The sequence below is a fragment of the Adiantum capillus-veneris genome, chromosome 8, assembly GCF_014529385.1.
Source record: "Adiantum capillus-veneris isolate H3 chromosome 8, ASM1452938v2, whole genome shotgun sequence".
NCBI lineage: Eukaryota > Viridiplantae > Streptophyta > Polypodiopsida > Polypodiales > Pteridaceae > Adiantum > Adiantum capillus-veneris.
This window is the reverse complement of record NC_140938.1, coordinates 161,775,586-161,792,540: the sequence shown is the minus strand read 5'-3', so window position 1 is coordinate 161,792,540 and position 16,955 is coordinate 161,775,586. Positions and strand designations below refer to the sequence as shown.

At 42.3% G+C, this 16,955-nt stretch overlaps 1 long non-coding RNA gene and 1 pseudogene across 1 annotated transcript; one reads left to right on the top strand and one right to left on the bottom strand.

Annotated features, from left to right (window-relative positions):
* Window positions 1-1,341: 1,341 nt before the first annotated feature.
* LOC147453270 (uncharacterized) lies at window positions 1,342-2,268 on the bottom strand. The gene is made up of 2 exons (XR_015189023.1): window positions 1,868-2,268; window positions 1,342-1,472 (listed from the first exon to the last, which is right to left on the bottom strand). It is a non-coding gene; the product is annotated as an uncharacterized LOC147453270 (long non-coding RNA).
* A 1,390-nt stretch (window positions 2,269-3,658) lies between these two features.
* On the top strand, window positions 3,659-8,313 carry LOC147453269 (pentatricopeptide repeat-containing protein At3g02330, mitochondrial-like; annotated as a pseudogene).
* Window positions 8,314-16,955: the final 8,642 nt, after the last annotated feature.

The following is a 16,955-nucleotide window of genomic DNA, read 5'->3' as shown; positions in this document are numbered from 1 at the left end:
AACTTGTGGAATTTATGGTACCATGCCCTCGGTGATTGTTTTAAGCCATAAAGACTCTTTAACAACTGGCATACCCAATCTTCCTTGCCTTTCTCAACAAACCCTTCTGGCTGCTGCATGTAAATTTCCACATCTAAATCACCATGCAAGAACGTTGTCTTGACATCCATTTGGTGCAACACCAAATCTAATATGGCAACCAATGCAAGAAATCATCTCAATGTAGTCATCTTGACCACCGGAGAGAAGACTTCATCAAAGTCAATGCCTTGTTCTTGCTTAAAGCCCTTGGCAACAAGCCTTGCTTTGTACTTTGGCTGACTATCATGAGCGGTGATCTTATACCTGTAAACCCATTTACAAGGTAGAGCCTTTTTGCCCCGTGGTAATTTAACTAGCTTCCATGTCTAGTTTTTATGCAGAGTTGTCATCTCTGACTGCATGGCCAATTGTCAATTCCCGGAGTCCTTCATTTGCACTGCTTCCTTGTAACATGAAGGCTCATTGCAATCAGTCAACATGACATAGTTCATAGATGGAACAAACCTATCAGGAGGTCACGTGACACGTCCAGATCTACGCACAATAGGTGGCTCAGGCTCAGCCACAACCTGTGGTTCCAATCTATCCTGTCCTTGCTCCTCTTGAGCTCTGACATTTTGTCTTGCACGTGCAGGTCCATCTTCTTGGAAGACAACTCTTCTAATCTCCTCAACTTTCTCTGGTTTAGAATGATAAATGGATTCATTAAAGTGAACATCATTGCTTCGGATAACCTTTCTGGATTCGGGATCTCAAAGTCTGTACCCCATCTCACCAGAATTACCATAGCCTAGAAAGATCCACTTTCTACTCTTTGGCTCAAGTTTGTTCCTAAATTCCTTGCAAGAACCTATCAATCAGCGGCCGAAGAAGCCAAGCTGCCTCGGAGGTGATTGTAACGTTTCAACAATGTAAGCTTAAATGTCTTTGTTGTGACGTTATGGAGAGTGATCCCCGTCCTCTTGGTCGTGGCCTCGGAGGTGATTGCAACGTTACAGCAGTGATAGTTTGAATGTCTTTATTGTGACGCCATGGGGAGTGGTCTCCGTCTCTTGGTCATGGTAGACTACTCTCGCCGTAGTGTCCTCCGTCCTCTTGGTCGTGGTCGACTGCTCTGGCTGTACCATCCCATTGATTAGCCCCATCAAAACTCATATTCTCTCTCTCTCTCTCTCTCTCTCTCTCTCTCTCTCTCTCTCGTGTTGTGTGTGTGTAGAGAGTCCTTTTAGGATTTTTTCCCCCTTCGATCAACCAATGTACCAACAATCTAATTCAACACAAAGCCTCACTCACATAATTTGACGCATGGAAGAAAAAACCATGGGCGACCTTTTCAATTCCGTGTCAAAGAGTCGCCATCTCATCGGCCATGATCATCCTTCACATGACTGACTGCGAAGCTTCTGCAGTATTGCTCCAACTAGAATTTCCTGCAAGATTGATGCCTTACAGACGTCAGGAAAGATCTAAATTTACCACGGCAAACACAAGCAGACCTGTACATGGTGACAATTCATACAAAGACACATTGGCTCATTAGTATGTTATATGCTACGCGGATATATATTATGTGGATATATATTATGCGTCAGTGAATGGGTTGGTAGCAGGTGCATATACAAGTGAAAGACGCGCATGGCACACGGTCAGACAAGACCTATCAGAGAATGTGGAAGTTACAGAAATTGTGCAAAATATAGTCATGCACACATGGATGAACTGTTCACATGGAAAAACACACACTTTCTCCTCGTCCAGACACAGAGATACTCATGCGTGAGAATTCTGTGGAAACATCATGGGCAGGCCATTAAGATAAACTTACTAAAAGGATGAGGTACCGATGAAATCCCCGCCGCGGCAGTTGTCTCTGCATATACACAAGAGGGATCAGGCGCAGCTGACGAGCAGCAGCAGCAGTTGTTGGCAACCTTTTGGATCGATAAGTTGTTGGCATACTCAGCTCTCTCTTCTTGTGTTGCGCATAATCCGCTCTCTCTTCTTGTTCTCTGTGAGTGTGGCTGTAGCTCTCTCTCTCTCTCTCTCTCTCTCTCTCTCTCTCTCTCTCTCAGCTGTAGATTCGTTTGAAACGCTGAACACATGGACTTCCAAATAAGTCATCAAAACATAGATTATGAATCCGCTTGAGCCTCCAGCATGAGTTGATGTCAACCGCACAACTGTGCGCTTGCTAATAAGGTGAATTGTAAGAGGAAGATGTATCTCGACGATGAAGAACTTGTTGTAGTCAGGAGGTATGAAGAAGCACAAGCTAAGTGTGAGTAATAGCAAGGTTGCATTCCAAACGCGTACTGAAAATTAGTACAGTCAGTAAACTTCAATACGAAACGGAGTTGTCTTTACTTCATTAGCATATACACATTGTCAACAAGTGAAAGGGGGCACGTCTGCTTTCAAAAACAATAAGAAAACAATAAGAAAGTAATAAAATTGTTAGGTTGAATTAAATTGGTATCAGTGTTTGGGAAAGGATTGCCTCGGGTTAGTCTTGAGCCAATTGAAAATCGAAACTAGCTAGTTGCAAACCATGGATGAAATATGTGAAAAAGTCGTCCAAAAATTTTGCAAACCTCAAAATTTATGTTAGTATTTCCGGTTTTCTTCTTTACAAGGAGGAAACTCGATCAGCAACCGCTTAATAAAAGAGACTTTCTCGAAAGTTAACCATGATCGGAATCAAGCTATAAAATGCAAGAAATGTAAAGCCGTGTGAAGTTGTGAAATAAAAAGAACTAATTAATATGTGTTTGTGTGTATAGAATTTATTAGAATTATGCAAGGTGAAACTTCACTTTAACATTCTAATGCAAAAAAAAAACATATATGTGTGTGTGTAAAATTCACTAAAATTATGCGAGGTGAAGCTTCACTTTAGCATTCTAAAACAGTAGAATGCAAGAAAAGTAAAAACATGTCAGGATGTGAAATGAAAGGTAAGTCTCCATCATACACTGAAAACAATGAAAGTCTTCCTAACCCAACACAACACTAAGGGTTTCTTATAGAAAGCCAAAAATGTGGAAGGACTGTCGTCCACGTGGCTGGGAATTTTAACGGCTGCATCCTTATTTTTCACATGTCACAAGCTTTTTTGATCGCAGGCAGCGTTTGCTTTTCAGCACTAGCTTGTTTAATTGCTTTGACACCGATTTTGTACTTTGAGAGAAAGCAAAGCTTCAGCTCCTCTCTCTATATGCAATCACTTACGCATGTATCTTCAAGGGTATGCTTACATCTTAAAGGCATGTGGCTCTATGCAATTGCTCGAGGAGCTTCTTGTCCAGAGTGTGGACTCTTGGAATGTACTTATCGCAAGATTTTGGGGGGCAAGACCAGAAAGCTCTAGTCTATTTTCAGCGTATGCGAAGCGAGGGCCTCTCTAATAACCTAAGCATGCATCTTGAAGGCATATGGCTCTACGCAAGATGTTGAGGAAGCCCAAAATGTCATCCCTTGGAATGCACTGATTGCGGGATACGGGTGACAGGAGTAGGCCAAAAAGATCTAGGTTGTTTTCACGAATGCATGTCATGAAATTCAGTATGAATGCATATGCTTGCACCTTGAAGGCCACGGCCTTACGCAAGCCATTGACATGGGTGAGAGTATTAATGAGAAGATGCATGGGCCAACGCTTTTGGTGAAGGATGCCATGCTTGGTAGTGCTTTGGTTGATATGTATGTCAAATGTGGTACTGTTACGAAAGCATAAAAAGTCATTAATAGGCATTCTCTCCGAAATGTCATCACCTACAACGTGCGCAATATGCTTGCGCACGTTGTATGTCAAATGTGGTACTGTTACGAAAGCATAAAAAGTCATTAATGGGCATTCTCTCCGAAATGTCATCACCTACAACGTGCGCAATATGCTTGCCGCAAGGGTATCAAAATTCACGATGTGATTGCTAGTCAGGGGCTATTGGGAGTACATGTTATGCTTGGCGGTGGTTTGATCTATATGTATGTCAAATGTGGTGTCTTCACAATAGCACGAAAACTTCTTCAAGGGCATCCTCTTTGGGATGTCGTCTCTTGCAGTAGGTTAAGTGTAGGAGATGCCCACCATCACTGATGCAAGGAAGCTCTAGGCTGTTTTAATTGGGTGAGGTTTCTCGCTAAATGAAGTCTCTTAAGTGCTCTTATAAGAAGCAAGGGCAGCCCGAGGAAGCTCTGAATTATTTTTGTTGGGATGCAACAAGAGGGCAACTTCCCTACTGCAATCTTCTTTTTTAGTGTGCTCATTGCATGGATTGTTGCTCAAAGGCTCTTGGAAACATGTTGTGCTTGCCAATTCTTTGGCTCATATGTCTGTTGTGGTGCCCTTTTACAAAACGTAATGCTTGGCACTGCCCTGATCGACATCAGTCAAATCTAGCTCAGAACTAAACTCATGGAAATCACTCTTGACACCCGAACTCCGATCCCTAGAATCCATCCTCGTGTCCATCGCATGTCACATGCGCACCAAGAGCATCCGTCTGTCCTAAACCCTCTGTGATAAGAGCAATGCCTAGCTCTAACTCACACACATCAGCCTCTGGCCTAAGCATATCCATGAATGACTGAACCATGACCGAATCCTCAGCACTCAAGTCATCCATATCTATCATCATATCCACGAATGACATGCCCTGCTGCACAACTGTCTCCACAACTGGCTCAACATGCTCACAAATTGGAGCATTATGCAAACTATCTGCAAAGGAGATATGCCTCGTCTCTCTGTGCATGGTTGCGTACTCACGAAGACTGTGTCGTCTCGTACGCGATGTACCCGCATCTCATGAATCGTGCCAACACTAGCACCTCTTGCTATGACTAGCTGTCCACGATGCAATCTGAAAATGTGCTCATCCAACACTACCTGGCATCCGTTGTCTTGTATAACTGACTCACAGAGATCAAGCTCTGCGTCAAACCTGGTACATGGCATACATCTTGCAACACATATGATGCACCACTCGGCAACAATAGTCTGATATCTCCTGCACCAACTATGTCATGCACTGAACCATCAACTAGACACACACGTCCAAGCATACCACTAGCATATGTGCTAAACCACTCACAACTCGGCGTGACATGAAACCTAGCACTCACATCTAGTATCCAATGCAAAGGTAATGTGTCGTCAAAAACCGACATAAGAAATTCAAGAATAAACATGGAAGCAAAGTCAACATCTTCGTCATGCGTAGCCACATACTCTACATCTACTCCCCCATCATTCAAAGTGATAGCATCTCTCTTGTGCTTTCTCCTGTGTTGTCTTATCTATCGAAAACAACGCCTACATACATGCCCTGTATGACCACAATGCCAACACACAACATCTCTATGTCTGCAAGATCGTGCATCTCTCTAGACTCATTTGTGCCAAAAGCATTGCACAATCTTTCCCATAACTCTCTAGCTGTACATGCATCCAAACCAATGCGATAGACAAACTCACCATGGTGTAACATGATTGTCAAATGTGCAAGCTCCTCCAAGTCCTCTCACTCATCGTCAATCATAGACTTTGGCCTAGCATCCATGCCCTGTAGTGGCAACACTTGTCCCAACTGAGTCAATGCATCATGCATACCTGCTTTCCAATGCTCAAAGTTTGAACCATCAAACTTTGTATGGAAAAGCACAAACCCTGACAATGATGTACATGCCAAATCCATGGCGATAACCTATGTGACAAGACCAAGCAAAAATCGATCAATTGACAATAGCCAAAGCATGGTTAACTCATACACCAAGTATTGTTAAAATACAACATAAGCTGGCATAAGTTGTCTAAGAGAAGTATCAGCAAATATGGCGATCAATGTAACAAACAAGTGAGCAAAACCTCTCAAATGATGCCAAAAACCCCGCTCTAGTCCAAGAGCACTATGTGGTAATCGATGAAACTATCATCAACAATTTCCCTCCTGAAGAGATTACCACATGTATGTCAAATGACATAATGCGGTGAGCAAACACTCTCACAATGCGATGGCAAAGCAACCACTGAGTGCCAAATGCAATCAAAACACGAGTGCAAAGCATGTGCATAAACAAATAAACTGCCAAGAAAAATTCGACAGAGTTTCGGCAGTATTTGGCTATCTAACCATAATAACCATACATGCCATAAACATGCTCAAAACCATGAGCAAATCATGCGCAAATTCCGCACTCAAGCATACATGAGTTGCCCCAAAGTCTCAACTCCCTAAACTTGGAAAACAATCCTGTAATCCGAAACACAAAGTGCATCAACCGCGTTGTACAAGCGAGGCATATACTAGCATAAACTTGGATACAAACCAACCAAAATATAGCACAAATTGATGCTCAAAATAGCTGAAAATCAGCCCACATATGCCATTGCAAGGCAAAGAATACCATCACCGAAAAGTGCACATCATGTGGATCCACATGGCAATATAAACGAGTATCAAGCATGTACCAAATGTATATCCAAGAGCATCCAAATCAGCTAAAAATTCAGCTCACAATCATGCTAAAAATGCTTGCAAATCTCTTTGCAAATCCGTGCACCACACTCTTGATATCTGCTTAATCGTGCAAGTCAATGTACATAACCTGTGATGAATCCACTCTCGAATCCTGAGAGTCCACAAGAATGCATACATACACAAAGTGTTCTCAACGTATGCGGATAAATTTGTTGAAAATCTCAACCCACACTCTCTTCACTAAGAGAAAAACATCAATGCACAAAAGAAGAGAATGATAAAGCTCAATCCAAGCTCTCCGAATGTAGCAAATCACCACAATAGGCATACATAATCTTCAACTTTCCGAATACCCTGTAGTCTGTCAGTCCATATCTCCCAAACCGTTCAGAATTTGCAGAAACTTTCTTCTACAAAGTTGTAGACCACGCGAGAACGGTTGAGAATAGAGGGAATGGATGTGAAATGTGTTGTTTTTATAGGTCGAAATAGATCTGTAAAAATCTGCAGCTGTGCACCCTAGACGTGCAGACAGTTTGAGTGACATATCTCAAAACTAGTAAAGATTTTGAGAAAACTTTCTTCTGCAAAGTTAAAGAGGACAAAAAATCAGTTGGCTGTTGCGTGAATTGGCTTGAATGAAGATGTTTTGATAGGTCAAAACAGATCTGCAAAAACATGATGTAGTTTTTGCTGCTTCTCTGCCTGCTTTCCCACTGAGCTCCAATGGTGCTCCCAATCCTTGAGCTCTGATACCAGTTGAAGTGCGCGAGCGAGAGCGTGTGTGAGTGTGTGCAGCAATGGAGAAGAGAGAAGAAGAGGAGACCTTGTGTTTGCAAGGGTTAAAACTCACTCTCTACACGTGAGCCCCCTTATTCTAATATGTACATAATGAATAAGTATAGTGGGCGGGCACCTGGCCTAACCGGCCACATGGGGCTTTACCCCAACAAGATCGATATGCAGTGTTGCAGATGAAATGATGCATGCTTCTCTTGCAGTTCCTTGCCAGCGGGTACAAGTGACAGAGTGTCATTTCCAATCCTTCTTAGTCACCCTAGTAATAGCATGGATCACCCAGGGCTCCTTAATGAGCTTCAGAGTCAGCTTCAAAGTTGTATAGATGTGCGTAACGACTCAGCTGGAGAAGCACTGCAAAAGTTCATATTACAAAATGATCTGGACACAACAAATATTACATTGGTAAATTTCTTGATTCGCATGCATGGGTCCTTTGGGAATTTTGCCCAAGCTAATCAATTTTTTTTTAAAATTTAGAAAAACCTGTTGCTTCTACCTAGGGTGCTTTTATTTCGGCCCATGCTAGGTTCCGTGAAAAGGACTAAGCTATTGTTCTTTATCATGAGATGCTCAACTCGCGAGTATTAACAGATGGTCTTTGTATGTAACAGTACTTAAAGCATGCTGTGTTGTTGGAATCCCTTTTGAGACTAGCATTCAAGTGCATGCTCATACTGTCATGAATGGTTTTGAGTCAGATGGTTTTGTTGGTGGTACACTGGTTGACATGTATCTGAAGGCCCAAAAGCTTGATGTTACCCAAGTGATCTTTAGTAGATTGCCAGAAATGCTGTAACATGGACTACAGTGATCACACGGTATGCACATCATGGTCAAGCAGAGGAAGCACTTTATTGTGCAAAGCAAACAGAGTGAGAGGGTCTTCAACCAAACGAAGTCACCTTTGTTGCTCTTCTCAAAGCATGCTCTCGCATTGCTGCTGAAGAGCAAGGCAGATAGGTACATGAGCAATTTATTGGAAGGGACCTAAATATCGACCCATTTATTGGCAGCTCCCTTGTTGACACGTATGGCAAGTGCTGTAACATGGAGAAGGCTCGCATAGTATTTGATAGACTGCCTTACAAAGATCGTATGTCATGGAGTGCCTTGATTGATGGTTATGCACACAATAGACAGGGTGAGGAGGCTCTTCAGCTGTTTGAAGGGATGGTGCAGAGAGGAATGGAGCCAGATAGGATTACATTCAATTCTCTGATAAAGGCATGTACTAACATTGTTGCTTTTAAATAGGCATGAATCTGATTTCCATATAGGCAGCATACTTATAAATATATACGCAAGTTGCGGAGGTCTAGAGGATTCTCACATGCTATTGCAGCCACTGCAAGTAAGAAATGTTGTTACCTAGAGTGCATAATTGTTGGCTATGCTCTACACAGCAACTTCTCCTTGGCTTTTGGTTATTTTCAAGGCATGCTAGATTCATGCTTCTAGCGGATGCAAAGCAAGTGTCTCTCTCTAAATTTAGTCACCCATACTTTCGTCCTGAAGGCTATGCTTACATCTTGAAGGAATGTGGCTCTACGCAAGTTTTGGAGGAGCTTCCTGTCTGGAGTGTGGACTCTTGAAATGCATTGATTGAAAAATTCCCCCCCCCCCCCCCCGCCCCCGCCCCCCCTCCCCGAGGCAAGGCCAAAAATCTCTAGATTGTTTTCAGCAGACGTTCATGTGGCTTTACGCAAGATGCTGACATGGGCACAAAAATTCACAATTATATTGTTTGTTAGAGGCTGTTGAAAAAGGATGACGTATGCCAAATGTGGTGCGCTTGAGAAAGAACAAAAATGTTGATTCTTGGAATGCACTGAGTGTGGTGCTTTGATCTATATGTATGCCAAATGTGGTGCCGTCACAATAGCACGAGAAGTTTTTGATGGGGATCCTCTCTAGGCTGTCATCTCTTGGAGTCAGTGGATTGTATGATATGGTCAACTTGATCATGGCAAGGAAAATCTAGGCCTTTCATGTGGAGAAGCAACTAAGCATGAAAATCTCAGCCAAAGGAAAGAGAAATTATCACTATGTATGGATTTCAAACGAGCACCAATGTACATTGAAATGGTTGAGAAAAATTTATGGATGAAGAAGCTTTATTATGATGCACCATTGGAAACTAAATGGGAAGCTTTCAAGAAAGTTATTTGTTCTTGTGCCGAAGAATTCTTTGCTATAAAGCATCTCCATGGTATCAATAGAGATAGATCACGCAAAAGGTGATTTGATAAAGAATGTCAAGATGCTCGAAAGTCCTTGATAAAGCTTGATGCAACTATGGACAAAGAAAACTATCAAAGTCATTTACATACATACAAGGCATTGATTCAAAATAAAAGAAGAAGATGGGAAGTAAAGCAATAACTTTTTCAAGTCCAAGAAAAGGCACATGCATGTGGAAGATTTTGGAGAAACTTGAGGGGCAAGCGGATTGAGAATTTTGGTAACTTGAGTCTTGTGGATATGTACACGCATTGTAGGCAATTATATGAGCAAGAAAATGCTGAAAAAATGTCATTTTATGGTTCACTCCCATGTATGCCTTCTTTTTTTACCATTGAGGATGTATGCGGTGGGCTTGAAAAGTTAGCCACTTGCAAAGCGGGAGATCTTTATGTTATAGTATTGATATTTTATTATTTATGCAACTGACAGGTGGAAAAGACTAGATCAAGCTAGGCCTATGCGAATGGAAATACATATATTGTACATTTTATTATTCAAGTGCTCTTTTATGAGCTTTCGCCATTTATGACCGGCCGGCCAGTTTGTACTCAATTTGACCATTTAAGAAATCTATAAATGAAATACGTGCAAGAGGGAAATGGTCACTCTTGCACGGGGGGAGATTGCACCCAACGTCGTCTTATTCTTCTCTTCTCTCCTCTCTTCTCTCTCGTCGTGCTGGCGTAGCACTCCACTCTAAGAGGTGCGCCTGCACGTGCTCTCTCGCTCTATCTCCCTCTCCGTCTCTCTCTGCTCGTGTGCAGCTTGATTATGTGCAAGGATGGTTGCCAGGTATGCAGATTCGTGTGTTTCATCGTCTATAATATCTAGTTTTGGTATTTTGCAGGGCTCTCCGCGCTCCCGTTTGTAGCAGTGACGGGAGCGCGGAGAGCCCTACAAAATACCAAAACTAGATACTATAGACGATGAAACACAAAAATCTGCATACCTGGTAACCATCCTTGCACATAATCAAGCTGCACACGAGCAGAGAGAGACGGAGAGGGAGATAGAGCGAGAGAGCACGTGCAGGCACACCTCCTAGAGCAGAGTGCTACGCCAGCACGATGAGAGAGAAGAGAGGAGAGAAGAGAAGAATAAGACGACGTTGGGTGCAATCTTCCCCCGTGCAAGAGTGACCATTTCCCTCTTGCACGTATTTCATTTATAGATTTCTTAAATGGTCAAATTGAGTACAAACTGGCCGACCGGTCATAAATGGCCAAAGCTCATAAAAGAGCACTTGAATAATAAAATGTACAATATATGTATTTCCATTCGCATAGGCCTTGCTTGGTCTAGTCTTTTCCACCTGTCAGCTGCATAAATAATAAAATATCAATACTATAACATGGCTGGTCATAAATGGCCAAAGCTCATAAAAGAGCACTTGAATCATAAAATGTACAATATATGTATTTCCATTCGCATAGGCCTAGCTTGGTCTAGTCTTTTCCACCTGTCAGCTGCATAAATAATAAAATATCAATACTATAACACTTTAAGGTATCAAACCGGAGATGATCAAATGGACGTGAGATCTTACCCATGAGTGGATGTGTGATATGTTCAGCCTTGCACTTCAACATGGTATGCCTTATGATTGGAACACTATTTGGGTTAAGCCTTTGTATAAAGGAGGGGTTGTAAAGAATGTAAACAACTACCAGACTATAATGATTGGGTCTCTTATGGGAAAGTTGTTTGGGTGCATAATGGAGATGAAATTGAGTGATTGGGCTGACGATAACAGGCTGAAGATAATGACAAGCGTGCAAAGGGACAAGCGGGTTTTTGTCGATGCCATAGCACCATTAATCATCTTGTCACTCTTCGTGTTCTCATGGAGGAAAGTCGGTTGAAAGGCAAGCGATTGTAGAAGTGACTTTCCATAGTGATCTAATTCTTTTGCATCATTAGAATTTCAATTATACATATATGAGTCATTCGTTCTTCTTGAGACATGCGGCATGTCGACTTGTTGTGTGTCGTGTTGTAACGGGGTTGTAACGTATTTGTGTGTGTGTGTGTGTGTGTGTGTGTGTGTGTGTGTGTGTGTGTGTGTGAGAGAGAGAGAGAGAGAGAGAGAGAGAGAGAGAGAGAGGAACAAGGCTCCACGTTCTCGTGTGTCAAGGATTGGCAAATACATTGCCAATATTAGTAAGAAACTTAAAAAGAGACAAAGGAAATCGGGTTAGTAGTAAAGACTCAACACTAAGGCAACCTTATTTTTAGACTTTAACGTTCATGGCACAGGAGCATGTTGAGCCATGGTCCTCTCTCTCTCTCTCTCTCTCTCTCTCTCTCTCTCTCCATCATGCATAATAAAGGTCCAGACAAAATAAACCTCATTCAGGTTAATCACTTAAAGTAGGTGTAGACAAACAAAATCGTTGAAAATCTTGAAATGCACCGATTTGGGCATGCCTGATTAAGGGAAAACAGTTGGCAGCCTAACCCGATTCTCTTGAGGGCATGAGAGCAGTGAAGGCACCACATGTGGATGCGGTGTGCTGCACGTATAAAAGCTCAAGCACTGTGTATGGTAATCCTATCATAAACTCCCTATGCATAAACATATTGCTCCTCTCATGGTTACCTATTGCTCTACGAACCCCCATCATACATGCGCACACTGCTGGGTCTTATCATACACATAACACACACACACACATGAGGGTGTGTGGCTACCTGGTTCTCTCATACACAAGCTACACACACACACACACACACACACACACACACACACACACACACACAATTGTACACCTTTGGTGGCAAACAAACCCAACACACAATCGGCCGGCAATCTCCCAGAATCACAAGATATAGCATCCTTTGGTGGCGGCATTGGATTTACTACACAGACAATAATCAGACATTTATTTTTTCATTTTTTATACGTTTTGTTTTTGGTAGACTTGAAACTGTGATATACATACCTAATAACGTATGCTCGATTGGACATGAAGACTCGGGTTTGCATAAAAGTGTTATATCGGTTGTGTATTTTCACAAACATAGGAGAGGAGGAAAACGGTAATCTAAAAAACCTAGAGTATATGATGCATAATCTGGAACACTGTATGACGAAGTAATAATTCTACAATCATGCATCTCCTTTACCTGTTTTTTTGTAAGGTAGTACAGATGATCTTGAGAAGAACTTGACAATTAGATATATACATCGTAATATCTTACTTGAATGACTTTTTTTAACATAAATGTGAACCTTGTTTGATTGAAAGTCATATAATGGTAAACTTCCACTCAGGAATTGGTCTTTTTGAAATTTTTGGCAGCCCTACATTGGATAAAGTGCAGTCCCAACATAAATCATACTAATGACGACCTCAAGCTTTCAGGTAGACTATTTGTCTACTGAGAGGATGTCCAACCAAAATTTGGCATAGGTTCTTTTTAGGTTTTCTGAACACTATAATAAATAGGTTTGTAAACAAAGTTACTTTTGAGTATTAAGAAGAATTTGTCTTGAAACAGTGGAAAGGGTTTGTTTTACATTTTGAGGATTGAACTAAGAACTTGTAAAGAAATTTGTTGTGGAAATGATATGCTGATTGGTATGCTTATTGAAGAAGAGGTTTCCAAGATTTTTTGATGTATATTTAAAAGAAAATCCTCATGTGAGGCTCCTCAGAGAGGAGGACATGTTTATTTTGAAAAACGGATCTAATTACAAACAAAGTTCTGCCAAAATTTTGACGAAATAAAAAAGACATTTCTAGATGCTTTTTATATAAATGTCAAGTCCTGCATAATCGTGTCCATAAATTGAGATACGTTGTGAGCGGGATGAAAACACACACAGCGCCTCTATAACGACCCAACACACACTCTTGGGAAGATACACACACACACTATGGGACACCACTCGGCTTACACAACACACCTGGCCGAGACAGGGAACACACCTCTGGAGTGAGAGGAAAGAGACTATCCACTTGCCCACTCCACACACACACACACGCACACACACACACACCCAAAAAACTCAGCTCAAAAGAGGAGAATTTATGATGTTTAGATACAAATGAGCTTGGGCCAACACCAATGGGGCAAACAGCTCACACAATATGGATAAAAGATACCAGATACAATCACAAATTGGAGAAGAAGCTTCACTCACCGGAGAAGATTACACAGAAAAACAGCAGAAAAAGAGTGAGGAATTTGGCAAAATGGACAGCGCCATCGCGTTCGGAACGGCCCAAAACCCCAGTCTACAATGTCAAAGTGCTCAAATCCGACCTCGGATGAGCAGTTTACGGCCAAAACAGGCTCCAAAATGAGCAAAAACACACCTGCGGCTGTTCCTCCTCTCTTCTCCACGTTTTTTCTGGTCTTCTCCCTATTTTTTTAGTTCCCACACTTAGCTTTATTAGTTGGGCACCCTTGGCCTTTTAGATGACCTCAAACGGACCCCGAACAGGCCAAAAACTGACCTCGCAGTGCATAGTTATCACCTTTTTGCATCATTCGCACACCTGGCACTCAGCTTTTTTCCAATAATGCATCTCGCCACCACGTGAAGTGGCCCCAAAAATTGGTCCTAATGATGACCTTTCTGCATAACTCTCACCAGAAAACACCCACGTTGTGTCCGTCCTCATCTGCGTGCAAATATTGACCTCGTTCGCCCTCCTGACGCCACTAGATGCCATCTGACGCACCTGCTGACCTCACGTCGTCGGCCCGCGGATAGCTTCCTTGAGAAGTTTTACACGCTACCAACTCCTCATTATTGTATAAAAAACACACTGGTACTGGTAATAATGAAAATCGCTGCACTATGTACATGCTGTCCTACCTGTACACATGTGGGCCCCACGTAACCACCTGGCTAAGGAAAATGGGCAATCCTTTATTTGATGCACCATGCATGTATATGTACATAGGCGCAATCCCTTGCTCCAAAAAACTCTTGACATAATTTGCCCATCCCCTAGCCTGCTAGATCATTCATGATCAGCAGCAGCAAAGAGAGATATGAGACTCGCCGCATCACAGGTCTCCTCATCCCTCACCAACACTCCTTGATCCACATATAGCTCATCCTGCTCGACCATCATCAACCTGGCATGATACAATTTAAGACGCAATCCATTTACCCTTGACTTATGTAAAACACCATCCAAGTTAGCCAGCTGATATGTGCCATTTGGAAAACACTCTACTACCTTGAAAGGGCCTTCCCACTTAATTTGAAACTTCTTTTGGAAGGTGTTGTCCAGCTTACTGTTGTAGCGCAAAACCAAGTCATGTTTCTTGATACCCTTACTTTTGACCTTTTCATTTATCTTTGTCAAAGCCTTATCCTGCATCTGCCCATAATGCTCCAATGCGCTCATCCTATCCAACTGGACCTCTTGTAACTGCAAGAGCCTCTCTTTGAATGCATCACTAGGCGGCCCAAGCAACTTCTCTAACATTTTGACCGCAGGCAACTCTACCTCCACAGGCAATAGTGCTTCCTTTCCATACACCAAATGAAATGGAGTAAATCCTGTACCTGTCTTCACCGAAGTACGGTAAGCCCATAATGCACTAGGCAATTCCAAATCCCAATTCTTTCCTTGGTGCTCTGTCACTTTCGAAAGAATCTGTACCAACTCACCATTGAATCTTTCATTTAAGCCATTACACTGTGGGTAATAAGGAGTGGTATGCTGGTGCCTAATCTTCATCTTTGCACATAAAAAATCTAGCAGTTTAGCTCTAAAGCCAGGCCCCTTATCTGAAAGTAGCTCCAGTGGAACCCCAAACTTGCAACATATTTCATCATACACAAATTTTGCCACATCCTTTGCAGTGATCTGTTTTACTGCTATAGCCTCTGCCCATCTAGAGAGATAGTCCACTGCCGTCAAGATATAGCTTTTGCCCCTGCTTGTGATAGGTAACGGGCCTATTGCATCAATCCCCCACTTTTCAAACACATCAAATGCCATAATGGTTTTTCGTAGCTCTGGCTTCAACACTCTCTTCCCAAATGCTTGACATCTATTGCAAGACCTACACCAATGGTGAACATCCTTGTGCAAACTAGGCCATACATACCCCTCTTGCAAAATCTTATGCAAGGTGATCTTTAGCGCAAAATGGCCACCACATGCGCCTTCATGATTCTCTTCCAACACTCTGTAAAGCTCCTCCCGCCAAGGTACACGTCTCAACACGAGATCAGCCCCTTTCATGTATATGACATCACCAATCAATTTGTACCTGTATGCTCTACGCACAAAGCCATACTTCTTAGACTTCTGAATCTCCTTTGGAATGATTCCTGTTAGCAAAAATTCCTCTTCTTGAGCCAAAGTTTCCCGGCCATGATAAAGAGGTAAAGTGGTCCTCAACACGAATAGCTCCCCAATCATGCCTTGAGCTGCTTCATGTGCCTCTCCATTTAGAGCACGTTCAATGTGTCTGATGCTCCATGCTTCGAACTTTTTTAACAGGCCTTTAATTCTAAAGCACATTTCCTTCAATGAGGTGTTCTTGCTCTTCCACACACCCAGCACTTGCTTCACCACTAACAAGGCATCACCTTTTATGCTCAACCTTCGAACCCCATGCTTCAAACAAATGTGTAATCCATCTTCCAATGTAGCATATTTAGCCTCATTGTTACTATGTGCATCCAATTCGAACCCTCTCATGCATACTAGCTTCCCCTCTGGATCATAAAGTGTTATACCCCCTGAAGCTGCATCATGGCTCTTTCTGTATGAACCATCAAAGAACAACACATGTGCATTGTTGATCTGTGGAACTTCTTCAACTACCTTTCTCACCACCTCTTCCTTAACAATAAGGGGATTCTCCTTGTAGGTCAACAAATCAGCTAGGGTAGCCCTTGTACTATCTTCCACTAGAAAAGAGAACTCAAACTCTTACAGCTCAATTACCCATTTCTTCACCACATTTGACATGTTAGTACCATTAGTTAACTGTGGCAAAAAGGCATAACTCGTCAAGAAAACAAAAGGCCGTGGTAGCAAGTAATGACAAAATCGTCGACAAGCAAATATTACACCGGCCATCACTAGCTCTACTTCCGATAACTTTCTCTCCGCTACCAACTTCACTCGGCTTGCACAATACACTGGCCTCATATAATGGCTGCCCTTCCCCTTTTGCAATAGCATGGCTCCAATGGCATCATCCCCTACTGATGGATTTACATAAAAAACTTTCTCCCAATCAGGAGCCTGCATGGCTGACAACCCCCCTAACACCTCTTTCACCTCTTGAAACACTTCTTCACACTTGTCATCCCATTGCAATGGATCATGCTTTGCCACTTGCTGTAATGGATAAAGAAGCTGCGAAGACAATGGAATAAACCGTGCCATGTACTTCACTTTGTGT